Raw genomic sequence first — 14,034 nt, forward strand, 5'->3', positions numbered from 1 at the left:
AACACAGGATAAGCTTTAGTGAAGAGTAAGGGGAGCTTTTCTTCTGTGACAAGATAGAAGACTCATTCTCTTTCTCTTTAATCTTTCCTTTCTTGGACCCTTTCCACTGCCTACAAATATGTTTTGTTGTTCAGTTGTTTCAGTTGTCTGACCCTTTGCAATCCCACTGGGGGTTTTCTTAGCAAAGATATTTATTGGAGTGGTTTGCCATTTCCTTCTCCAGCTTATTATATGGATGAAGAAACTGAGACCAAGAGAGTTAAGTAACTTGTCCAGAGTCACATGGCTGGTAAGTGTCTAAGTCATATTTCACCTCAGGTCTTCTCAGGTCTTCCAGACCCCAGGCCCAGTGTTCCATCCTTTATGCCACATAGTTGCCATATGTTGAAGTCTCCTCTGTTCTAACAATGACAACCCCAAATTTTTCCCTTTTTCCTGCTGTTTCAAACCACTATTCTTTCTCTGATCTCTCACTCAGAGCTAAAATTTATTGATTTCACTCCCTCATCACATAATTTCTATTCCACCAGACAAACTTGGTCTCATTTCTATCACTTTTAATATTTCTCAAAGCAAGATCCAACTGACAGATGTTTCTTTGGGAAATTCAATGGTCTTTTCTCAAATCCTTTACCTTCCTGTAATGTATACTTCCTTTGCTCTCCTATTCTCTGACTTCTTGTTATTGCTTTCTCTTAGTTGCCCCTCATTCCTGAATATTCCTTAATCACTTTTTCTGCTTTCTACTTCTTTCTCCAGTTTCTTAACTGTGGGTGGCCCTGAAGATATTTTTTCAGATACATTTTTCTTTTCTCTTTATACTTTTTCTCCCTTAGTGATGTCACAAACTTGTATGACTTAAGTGTCTCTTTATACTCTCTTACTAGGAGAAACAAAGGTAAAAGAGTCTTCATGATACATTGATGGACAATGTAGAAATTCCCAGACACCCAGTGGCTTGATAGAAAATAAGGAGAAATAAAACATAACACATTATGTAAAGTAGATAGTCTCAGCCACTATTATAATAACTCTTTTTTGTCCTTGGATAAGACACTAGTTTTGTCTAAATGGTTACCTCATCCCTATATTTTTTTTTCTAAAAAGACTTCTTTCATAATTGTAAAAGTATTTAGCTACCTTCTCTTGTCTCCTTCCTTTGAATAGAGAATGTCTTCTTATTGTGATAATAAACTCTATCAGTTTCAAGGCAATTATTCCCCAAAAGCAACCCACACCTTTCCTTTGAAAATTCCCTCTATCTCTACTCTTGTATCTCCAATGAAAGGCATCACATATCTATTCTATGTTGATGCAGAATATTACTAATTAGCGCTGTATTCTAACCAAACTTGAAAAGCTATAAAAACTAAATCTGTACTATATGACATTGAAGTTACTATCAATAGTTTCATTAGCTTGTTAATACGTTGCTTTCAATTTGACCTTTTATTTTTGACCCACAGTCATTGGACCTCTGTTAAGGGGTATACATCTCCCAACAGCTCTCATTCCTCTTGTCAACAGAATTCCCTGATAATGACCTTGTAGACTCTGAGGACTTAATTGATTGCCTCTATTCAGATGGTTCCAATACCTAGAGATCTAATGCTGTCTCCACCCTAAGATAAATTGCCATATCTTTAATTCCCTCCTGAATATATAATTAACACTATAGCACTTCAAATTCGAATGTCCAAAACTGAACTCATCATCTTCCTACCAAAACCTGTCCCTTTTCACAGTCTATTTAATTCACTTGATGGAACCTTCTCCCTAATAAACCTTGGGGCCATTGAGGGTTCTAAGGTTCAGTTTCCTTCAAATATTACATCATATCAGTTTTGTGGATTATTTTGTCCCCCATACTTCAAACCAGCTCATCTGGAGCCAGACCTGCAGCTGAGGGGAGGAAGAGGAGGAGGAGGAGGAAGATGATGATGATGAGGAGGAGGAGGAAGAGAAGAAGGAGGAGGAGGAGGAGGAAGAGGAGGAAGAGGAGGAGGAGGAGGAGGAGGCTTCTGACCTGGGGATTATCAGCATTTGAACAGACCACATCATGCCTGAGTACAAGCTAGTGGTCCTTGGTTCAGGAGGTGTGGGGAAGTCTGCTTTGACTGTACAGTTTGTCCAAGGAATCTTTGTTAAAAAATATGATCCTACAATAGAAGACTCCTACAGAAAGCAAGTTGAAGTTGATTGCCAACAGCGTATGCTTGAAATCCTCGATACAGCAGGAACAGAGCAATTTACAGCAATGAGATCTGTATATGAAGAATGGCCAAGGGTTTGCACTAGTATATTCTATTACAGCTCAGTCCACTTTTAATGACTTACAGGACTTGAGGGAACAGATTTTATGGGTTAAAGATACCAAAGATGTTCTGATGATTTTGATTGGCAATAAATGTGACCTGGAAGATGAACGAGTAGTTGGCAAAGAACAGGGTCAGAATTTAGCAAGACAGTGGTGTAACTGTGCCTTTTTAGAGTCTTCTGCAAAGTCAAAGATCAATGTTAATGAGATATTTTATGACCTGGTCAGACAAATAAATAGAAAAACACCAGTGGAAAAGAAGAAACCTAAAAAGAAATCATGCCTGCTGCTTTAGACCCCACCATGCAGCAGCTCTAAGCCAGATTACAGGAATGAAGAACTGTTGCCTAATTGGAAAGTGCCAGCTTTCCAGACTTCAAAAAATACATTAATTAATTAACAACATACCTGAAGAGGCTTCTTCTGTTTTATATATTATGTAAAGAATCTAGATCTTATAATGGTTTGCACAAGTTCCCTGGAGAAAAAATTGCTCTGTGTATATCTCTTGGAAAAATAAGACAATAATATTTCTCCTTTGCAATAGCAGTTATAACAAATGTGAAAATAAATATACTTGACTCTAATATGATTATGCAAAAGAGCATGGATGCATTTCAAATGTTAGGTATTGCTACTCTAATTAAATGATTTCATATTGACCTTTTTATCATAATTCCTCCCCATGAAGCACTAAAAAGTTGAACCATTATATCTATATCTATATCTATAATGATAAAGATATAGAATATGAATTTTTTCCCACAAACTCCCTGCAGCAAATAACTTTTTTGAGTCATTGATTTCATTTTATATTTAAAAATTATGGAATATTATTCTGCCATTATATTCTAATTAAAATTGTTTGTGCATAATGCTTTGGGGAAAATAGGTCTTTTATAGGAAAAAACCTGGGATAATGGATTTCTATGACTTTCAAAGCTAAAATATATAATGTACTAAACCAAAAAAAAAAACAGCTCATCTTCCTTACCTACTCTAGGAAAACCTCCTTATTCTTGTAGCTAAAATGTTGATCTCCTCAGATTCTGTTAATTTTAACTCTCGATTTCTATTTTGTCTTAAAATTAATTCATTCAGCATTTGTTAAGCATCTACTATGTGCCCTACATAAGACTCTGGTGACAAAAAGATAAAATGAAAAATAAAAGTCCAGGCTCACAGGAAAATTGCATTCTTCTGGAAGACTGTAGCTTGTTAAGTAAATGGGTAAATATGAAGTAATGTCAGGAAGAAGAAAGCACTAAGAGATATATTGTAGGTACAGGAGCCAAGGCTCTGGTAAAGAAGCTTAGAACCAATAAAAGGAACCTAGGAGGTGGAAGTGAGGAGGGAACAGATTATAGACATTGGGAGCATCTTGTACAAAAATGCACAGAAAGGAAATGTTATAATAATTGATCTACCATTATGACTTATCTAATGCCTACTAATTACCACATGTGAATTTTAAAACTACTCCACCTTACTCAGACCCTACTTTAGAAGATCTGATTTAGCTATTTCCTGATTAGTAACAATGGAGATACTTGGTTTAACAGAATCAAATCTTGGGAACTCTACATTGCTCCACCCTACTTAGTTTAACAAGGTCAAGAATGTCTGCACCATACTGAAGGATTCTGAGGAAATAGCCATCAACAGACATGTGCAGAAACAGCGGAGAGACCCCTGGGCTGTCCTAAGTCAAGCTAAGCTATCATTGGTACAGATGAGATGCAGGAAAGTGACATAAAACCATCTATATAAGGCACATCACTTCCTCTCTTCTTTCTCTTTCCCTGGAGAGGTGACTCTGGATGGTAGCATGCTAAGCGTTCTGACATCTTGGTGTGGTGGCAGCTATTTGTCTGGGTTTGGAAGTGAGTTTGCCCTTGAGCTGCTTAAGGTTCAAGCATAGTGGCTGAGCCATTTTTGGAGTTCAGGCTGATTCCTTCTTCCTTACTCTCCAAACCCTTACCTTCCTAGAGCCTCTGGTCTTCCTCCTGGCACTAGCCAGGTGGGAGAAATCCTATACCCTTTCTTTCTTTCTTCCTTCTTCTTAATTTCTTTCCACTATGTCAATTAAATCACCATAAATTTCCAGCAGACTTGGTTATTTTTTTTTCTATTTGGGATATCCATGTCGACCAAATAATTAACATAGTTTAGGTCACAACACTAAAATTATCCTTTACACACATATTATGCTAAGCACTAGATATACAACTACAAAGAACAAAATAATCTCTACTATTAAGAGGCATATTCAATTTGGGCACAGACATTAGGTCAGTTTGCCTGGGACATAGAGTAAGTTAAGGAGGAAAATATTAAATAAGTGTGCAAAAGTAGATTGGAAACAGGTTGCAGAGGAATTATAATGCTTGCCTAAGGCATTTCATTTTTTCCTCAAGGCAAGCCATTGCAGTTTTTGTTTATTTATTTTTAAATGGGGAAATGACACCCTTACATTTGTATTTCTATAATATTAATTCTGTAGTTTAGTGAGGCAGGGATTAGAGAGGGGAATAAACAAAAGGTAGGAAGACCACTTGGGAAACTGTTAAATAGTCCTTATTTCCTTCAGATTTCCTAGGATTTTTTTTTATTAGTGAAATGTGGAAAAGAACACAAATGCTGGGGAGGGTAGTCTTGGATGGAGTATCTTCTGGAAACACTCAGCTTTCATTCAGAACAGGAAGATAGATAAAATTTGAAACAAGAAAGACCTAGGACTAAAGAAAGCTTGTCAATAATAAATTGGCACTCTAGAGGCTATAATGGAAGAGGAAAGCAGAGAGTAATATGGATCTTGGAGAGATATGGCTTAGATTTCTAGAAATGAAGTAAAAGGGGAATAAAGTGTTCACTATAGCATATGTCAGCTCTGAACCACAGGAATACACAACTCTGGAGCTAGGAATGTGCCCACCAAGACATGAAAAAATAACCAGTTAATTGAGATTTTTCTCCTTCAGGTATGTACTGAGTATGTAGTTAGTGCTTGGCTGTGGTATTTGTTTTTATACATGGGCATTCCAAACACTTGGGATCTGAACACGTAGGTGATAAGTGGAAATAATAAAGGCTGTCTGGTCATCTGGAGCAGTAAGTAACTGATGTACCAAAATCTTAGGGAGATTAGATTCATTCTCAATGCCAGCCTTACAACCTCTTATGAGATTGTGGGTAATGAGGCACTTTCAAAGACATGGAAAAGCTCTCAGTTCCTGAGTATCTAGAAGTCTACAGAGGCCAAGTGACTTGTCTAATATCATAGACACTAGTAGTATCAGAGCCAGACTAGACAAAGAGAATGAAGGATGGAGTGAAATACTGACCAAAAATATCTATATAGTACCTATTTTGTGAGTGTTGTAGTAAATATATCTATCAGACTTTTAGTACTTAATTCTACTTATATTCCTTCTTCCAAACAAATTGTTTATTACCAGTTTGGTGATTTAAAATTAGTTGTGGGATATTAACTAATTAATTTCTGTTGTTCCTGTAGGCTGTTGTTGTAATATGGCAGTAATCAGAGCTGTGGGGTAAGCCATAGAGACTGCTAAGAAATGAGAGTATGGGCCTATGAGACTCATACCCCAATATTCTGATACCTTCTTTCTCCCTTCTCTATATATAGTAAGGAGCACAGGAGTCCCTCTCCTTGATGGTCCAGCTCTCCTAATTTCTGAATTGCCTCCCTTCCAGGAAGGGAAACAGTTATGGGAGAGGCACTATTGTCTTTTCCTGGTCTGCCAGACAAAAGTAAGTAAGATGACATTTGTTAAATTGACAGTAACCCTTTCAATTCCTAGGCTATCCAATTGTTTGATACAAAACTGAAAATTTGGTACCCATTAATCCTTTCTTTTGTATGATTAATGACAGAAAGCAGGGAGAGCTGGGGAGGGGGAGGCTTTCTTTGCCCTTTAAAAGATAGACCTATGGAAGCAGAGTCAAGATGGTAGCATAGAGATAGCAAAAGTTCAGACCTCTAAAAACCCTTCCTTACCAATTACAAACTAAATGCTCCTAGGGAACTGAAAATCAAACATAACAACAAGACAGAGCCAAGGAGCGCTCCTGCTGGACTTAATTTAAAAGGTATGCCCCCAAAAGCCTGAATTCGAGAACACTCAGGTTTAAGGGGAAGGGAGAAGGAAGGTCAGGACCCTCACCCCCCACACCTAGAGTGCTAAGCCTCCAGTGTCAGATAGAACCTCTCGAAAGACAAAGGTACTAGTCTGGAGGGACTACATTTCAGGCAAGACTGTGGCAGGCTCAGAGCATTGAACACAGGTGGTGTGGAAGGAGTTGGAGAAGAGGTACAGAGTAGGCAGCCTAGTTGGCAGTGGAGACCCTCCATATTGCTCCCCCCTTCCAGGAGGTTTTGGCCTCAGGGTATACCCAGCCCAAAACAGATGGACTTAATCCCATCAAAAGTCTTCAGAGGGCAGGGAAGTTAAAGCTCCAATACCCCTCCCCCCACAGACTGCTAGACTTTAATCCAATCAAAGCATCCAGAGGGCAGGGAAGCAAAAGCTCCAATACCCCTCCTCCACAGACTGCACTGAGAGACTTACTGACAACACCAAGAGGGAAGACTGACAGGAAAGCCCAAAACAAAAAAAAAATGAGAGGAGCAAGAGCACAGACAACTTCAGGGAGTAAAGAAGGGGTAAATATGAGCAAACAACAGAAAAAGAAAAAAAAAGAAATTACCATCAACGGCTTCTATACAGGCAATGAACAAAGAGCAAATGGAACAGAGGAGTAGGGAATACCAAGCAATAAAACAGAAAATCCAGTGAATTGGACACAGGCTTTAGAGGAACTCAAAATACAATTCAAGACAGAATTAAGAGAAGCTGAAGACAATTAGGAAAAACTTAAAAACTAAGATAAGTCATCTGGAAACAGAGGCACTTGAACAATGAGAAAATAGTGTCTTGAAAGCCAAAATCAATCAGCTTGAAAATGAGGCAAAGGAAATGAAAGATGAGGTAAAGAGGATCAAAGATGACCTCCAAAGAAAATCAGACCAGAAGGAGAAGGACAACCAAAAAGCCAGGATGAAATCTGGTCTTTAAGAACCAGAATACAAAAACTAGAATCAAATGACTTCACTAGGCAGCAGGGCACTATAAAACAAAATCTATAGAATGAAAAAATTGAGGAAAATATGAAGCATCTCATTCACAAAACAGAAGATTTAGAAAATTGTTCCAGGAGAGACAACTTAAGAATCATTGGTCTACCAGAAGGTCATGACAAAAGGAAAATCCTTGACATAATACTACATTAAGTTAACCAAGAAAACTGCCCTGATATTCTAGAACAAGAGGGAAAAGTGGAGATTGAAAGAATCCACAGATCACCTCCTATAATTAATCCCCAACTGACAACACCCAGGAGTGTTATAGCCAAATTCAAGAACTGTCAGACCAAGGAAAAATATTACAAGCTGTAAGAAGAAGTCATTCAGATACCATGAAACCACAGTGAGGATAGCACAGGATCTGGCGGCATCTACACTGAAAGACTGAAAGGCATGGAATATGATATTCCAGAAAGTAAGAGAACTAGTTCTACAACCAAGAATCAACTACCCAGCAAAACTGACCATATTCTTACAGGGGAAAGTATGGTACTTTAACAAAATAGAAGAATTCCAAGCATTTGTAAAGAAAAGACCGAGGCCATTGGTAACTGTTCAAAAATGTTATTATCACCTGGGCAGCAAGAAGAAGTACACTTAGAGTGAACAGTGACAAACTGTACAGAATGAAATGATAAGACATAAATATGTATATAGATATATGTATGCACAAATACATATACATGTGCGTGTATATATGTGTACATATAATACTAAAAAGAGGTTAATACTAAAAGAAATGATAAAAGAAACTGAAGGGGGAAATTTGTATATCACAAAGAAGTATCTGGTCGGGGGGAAAGGGGGGGAACATCAATACCCTGAAAGAGTAAAGAGGTTGGAGATAGGAAATACTCAACTCATACGTGCATTGAAATTGACTCAAAGAGGGAAGAACAATCCAATCCATTGGGGCAGAGGATTGATTTGTGCCATGTAGGGAAGTAGAGGGGTAAAAAAAGACTGGTGTGGAGGGAAGGAGTACAAGGGAGGGAGAAGGTGGGGGGTAGTATAAAAGGACTGTAAAGAAAATAAGGAGAAAATAAGAATGGAGGAGGGTAGAAAGGGAAGTAAAATAAGGGTGGGAATTAGGGGGACCAATTAAAAACAAAACATTGGTATAGAAGGAAATAGTGAAAGAAGAAAAGGCAGGACTAGGAGTAGAAATCAAAATGCTAGGAAATAGACAGCTAGTAATCATAACTCTGAATGTGAATGGAATTAACTAACCCATAAAATGCAAGTGAATAGCAGAGTGGATTAGAATCCAAAAACCCCACCATATGCTGTCTATAAGAAATACACTTGAAGAAGTTAGATCCTCATAGGGTCAAAGTAAGAGGATGGAGCTAAATCTATTGGGCATCAGCTGATAAAAAGAAGGCAGAAGTTGCAATCATGATATCTGACAAAGTCAAAATAAAAATAGATCTGATTAAAAGGGATAGGGAAGGTAATTACATCCTGATAAAAGGCAGTATAGACAATGAGGAAATATCAGTACTCAAGATGTATGCACCAAATGGCATAGCATCCAAATTTCTAAAGGAGAAACTAGTGGAGCTCAAGGATGAAATAGACAGAAAAATTACTAGTGGGGGACCTGAACTTTCCTCTATCAGAACTGGATAAATCAAACCAAAAATAAATAAGAAAGAGGTAACAGAAGTGAATTGAATCTTAGAAAAATTAGAGTTAGTAGACATGTGGAGAAAAATAAATAGGGACAGAAAGGAATACACCTTCTTTTCAGCAGCATATGGTACATTCACAAAGATTGAGCATGTACTAGGGCATAAAAAAACCATTGCAAACAAGTACAAAGAGCAGAAATAATAAATGCAACCTTCTCAGATCACAATGCAATGAAAATAATAATTAGTAAGGGTACATGGAGAGGCAAATAAAAAATTAACTGGAAATTAAAAAATACGATTCCCCAAAATTGATTAGTTAAAGAACAAATCAGAGAAATAATTAATAATTACATTGAAGAAAATGACAATGATGGGGCATCCTTTCAAAACCTATGGGATGAAGCCAAAGCAGTACTCAGGGGGAAATTTATATTAACAAACTAGAGAGGACAGAGATGAATGAATTGGACATGTAAATTAAAAAACTAGAAAGTGAACAAATTAAAAATCCTTAGATGAAGATTAAATTAGAGATCCTAAAAATCAAAGGAGAAATTAATAAAAGTGAACATCAAAGAAGTATTGATTTAATAAATAATACTTGAAGCTGGTACTTTGAATAAACAAATAAAATGGACAAAGTACTGGTCGATCTAATTAATCAAAGGAAAGAAGAAAACCAAATTGACAGTATCCAAAATGAAAAGGGAGACCTCACCTCAAATGAAGAGGAAATTAAGGCAATCATTAAAAACTATTATGCCCAATTATATGGCAACAAATATGGCAATCTAGGTGATATGGATGAATATTTACAAAACTGTAAATTGCCTAGACTAACAGAGGAAGAATTAGATTACCTAACCCCATATCAGAAAAAGAAATTGAACAAGCCATCAAAGAACTCCCTAAGAAAAAATCCCCAAGTCCAGATGGATTCACAAATGAATTCTATTAAACATTCAAAGAACAACTAATCCCAATATTATACAAACTATTTGACAAAATAAGCAAAGGAGTTCTAGCAAATTCATTTTACGACACAAATATAGTACTGATTCCAAAGCTAGTCAGGTCAAAAACAGAGAAAGAAAACTATTGACCAATCTCCTTAATGAATATGGATTCAAAAATCTTAAATAGTATACTAGCAAAAAGACTCCAGCAAGTCATCACAAGGGTTATTCACTATAACCAGGTAGGATTCATGCCAGGAATACAAGGATGGTTCAATATTAGGATAACCATTCACATAATTGACCATATTAACAAGCAAACCAACAAAAATCACATGATTATCTCATTAGATGCAGAAAAACCTTTGACAAAATACAAAACACATTACTATTGAAAACACTAGAAAGCATTGGAATAGAAGGGCCTTTCCTAAAAAATAATAAACAGTATATATCTAAAACCATCAGCAAACTTCATCTGCAATGGCGATAAACTAGATGCTTTCCCAATAATATCAGGAGTGAAATAAGGATGCCCATTATCACTTCTATTATTTAACATTGTACTAGTAATACTAGCTGTAGATATTAGAGAAGAAAAAGAAATTGAAAGTATTAAAATGGGCAATGAGGAGATCAAACTATCACTCTTTGCAGATGATATGATAGTCTACTTAAAGAGTCCTAGAGAGTCAATCAAAAAGCTAGTAGAAATAATCAACAACTTTAGCAAAGTTGCAGGATACAAAACAAATGCACATAAGTCATCAGCATTTCTATATATCTCCAACACATCACAGCAGCAAGAATTAGAAAGAGAAATCCCATTTAAAATACCCTAGACAATATAAAATACTTAGGAATCTTTCTGCGGAGACAAACACAGGAACTATATGGAAAAAGCTACAAAAACTCCACACAATTAAAAATAGATCTAAACAATTGGAAAAACATTGAATGCTCATGGGTAGGATGAGCTAACATAATAAAAATGACAATCATACCCAAATTAATTTACTTATTCAGTGCCATATCCATTGAACTACCATAAAGATTTTTTACAGAATTAGAAAAATATATAATAAAGTTCATTTGGAAGAACAAAAGATCAAATATATCCAGGGAAATCATGAAAAGAAATACAAAGGAAGGAGGCCTTGCAGTCCCAGATCTCAAACTATACTATAAAGCAGTGGTTATCAGAACAGTTTGGTATTGGCTAAGAGACAAAGAGGAGGACCAGTGGAATTGACTTGGGGTAAGTTACCTCAGCAAGACAGTTTATGATAAGCCCAAAGATACCAGATTTTGGGACCAAAATCCACTATTTGATAAAAACTTCTGGGAAAATTAGAAGACAGTATGGGAAAGATTAGGTTTGGAACAACATCTCACACCCTACACCAAGATAAATTCAGAATGAGTGAATGACTTGAATATAAAGAAGGAAACTATAAGCAAATTAGGTGAACACAGAATAGTATACAAGATCAGATCTTTGGGAAAGGAAAGATTTTAAAACCAAGCAAGTGTTAGAAAAAAATCACAAAATGTCAAACCAGTAATTTTGATTACATCAAATTAAAAAGGTTTTGTGCAAGCAAAACCAATGCAATCAAAATTAGAAGGGAAGCAACAAATTGGGAAACAATCTTCATAGTAAAAACATCTGACAAAGGTCTAATTACTCAAATTTCAAAAGAGCTAAACCAAATGTACAAAAAATCAAGCCATTCTCCAATTGATAAATGGGCAAGGGACACGAATAGGCAATTTTCAGTTAAAGAAACCAAAACTATTAATAAGCACATGAAAAAGTGTTCAAAAAGTCTAAGAATCAGAGCAAAGCAAATCAAAACAACTCTGAGTAATGAATGTTGGAGGGGATGTAGCAAAGTTGGGACATTAATGCATTGCTGGTAGAGTTGTGAATTAATCCAACCATTCTGGAAGACAATTTGGAACTATGCCCAAAAGGCAATAAAAGACTGTCTGCCCTTTGATCCAGCCATTGCACAGCTGGGTTTGTACCCCAAAGATATAATAAGGAAAAAAGTCTTGTACAAGAATATTCAGAGCTGTTCTCTTTGTGGCTGCAAAAAACTGGAAAACGAGGGGATGCCCTTCAATTAGGGAATGGCTGAACAAATTGTGGTATATGTTAGTGATGGAATACTATTGTGCTCAAAGGAATAATAAAGTAGAGGAATTCCATGGAGACTGGAACAACCTCCAGGAAGTGATGCAGAGTGAGAGGAGGAGAACCAGGAGAACATTGTACACAGAGAGTGATACACTGTGGTACAATAAGAATGTATTGGACTTCTCTATTTGTGGCAATGCAGGGCTCCAAACAACTTGGATCGATCTAAGAGAAAAAACACTATCCAACTTCAGAGGAAAAACTATGGGAGTGGAAACACAGAAGAAAAAACAACTGCTTCAATACATGGGTCAAGGGTATATGGTTCGGGATATAGACTTTAAATGAACATTCTAATGCAAACACCAACAACATGGAAATAGATTTTGATCAAGGACACATGTAATACCTAATGAAATTGTGTGTTGGCAGTGGGAAGGGTGGAGGCAGGGGAGGGAGGGAAATAATATAATTCTTGTAACCAAGGAATAATGTTCTAAATTGACTAAATAAATTAACTTAAATTAAAAAAAATAAAAGATAGACTTACGACTTCCCTCACTTGGATCTCAAATGACAGTAGATTTTTCCCCCTTGTTTTAAAAGGATAGAGATAGCATCCTTGCCCATTACCCTGATGGCCTAACATGAGCCTCCAATGAGGGAATATGCATACTAAAAAGCCAAGAAATCATCCCACTGACAAAGGTGTGTATAGCCAAAGTTATGATTTTTCAGTAGCAATGTTTGGTTGTGAGAGTTGGACTGTAAGGAAAACTAAGTGTCACAGAATCAACATTTTGAATTGTGGTTCTGGAAACTTTTGAGGTCCTTGAACATCAAGGACATTAAATTAGTCAATACTTAAGGAAATTATTCAGATTATTCACTAAAAGGTAAAAAGCTGAATTTGTAGCTTAAATACTTTCGTCATATAATGAAAAGACAGGGATCATTACAAAAGACACTGATGTTGGGAAAGATTGAAGGCAAAAGGAAAAGCAGACAGCAGAGGTTGAGATGGATAGATGGTGTCCTTGAAGCAATGAAAATGAACTTGAACAGATGTGAAGAGGTAGAGAAAGACAGAAGGATCTGATGTGCTGTGGTCCACGGGGTCATGAAGAGTGAGATCATAAGGAGATGGCTTGGAAGAGAGTTACACAAAGACTGAGGCAGACCTCCACTTTAAGATATAAGTATTTCTAGTATCTAATCCCAGACTTTGCTTCAACTTGCCCATGTGTTTGGTTGATGGGGGTGATGGGAAGGAATAACAAATGTGTATTGCCATAAAATGGGCACAATATACCCACCAGGATGGATCATTAACACATAGCCAGATATGACATGATTACATGTCTAATCCAAGGAGAATTCCTTTTACCTATTTGGTTATACTAGAAATGGAAGTCAGTAGATCCCATCTCTAAATTTCTTCATATAGAAGATCTGGGTGTGCTGCCCTACTTTCACCCAGATACTTCCCCCCACCTGACTTTTAACTGCATTCAGCTGTACTCTCATACTACACTGAAAGGAGAAGGGGGATACATGTTAGGTTTAGCCTTGGATATTAAGTTGTTCTTAATTAAATCAATCTACTTTTTTCAGGGGATACATCAAAATGATCCAGAATACCTCTTAAAAGTTTGTCCCATGTTCTTTTTTTTTCTTTCTTTGTGACTCCCAAAGCCATTCTTTAGAAAATATACAGACCCAATAGGTGTATTTCCTAATCAAAATGACTAGGTTTTTTTCAATGAGCATTTGGTTAAATGGAAGTATCCCTACCCATCTGTTTCAATGAGAGT

General features: G+C 36.6%; 1 pseudogene; it reads left to right on the top strand.

Annotated features, from left to right (window-relative positions):
* Window positions 1–2,004: 2,004 nt before the first annotated feature.
* Window positions 2,005–3,004, top strand: LOC100617126 (ras-related protein Rap-1A-like; annotated as a pseudogene).
* Window positions 3,005–14,034: the final 11,030 nt, after the last annotated feature.

The sequence above is a fragment of the Monodelphis domestica genome, chromosome 8 (genome assembly GCF_027887165.1).
Source record: "Monodelphis domestica isolate mMonDom1 chromosome 8, mMonDom1.pri, whole genome shotgun sequence".
In the NCBI taxonomy this organism is placed as follows: domain Eukaryota; kingdom Metazoa; phylum Chordata; class Mammalia; order Didelphimorphia; family Didelphidae; genus Monodelphis; species Monodelphis domestica.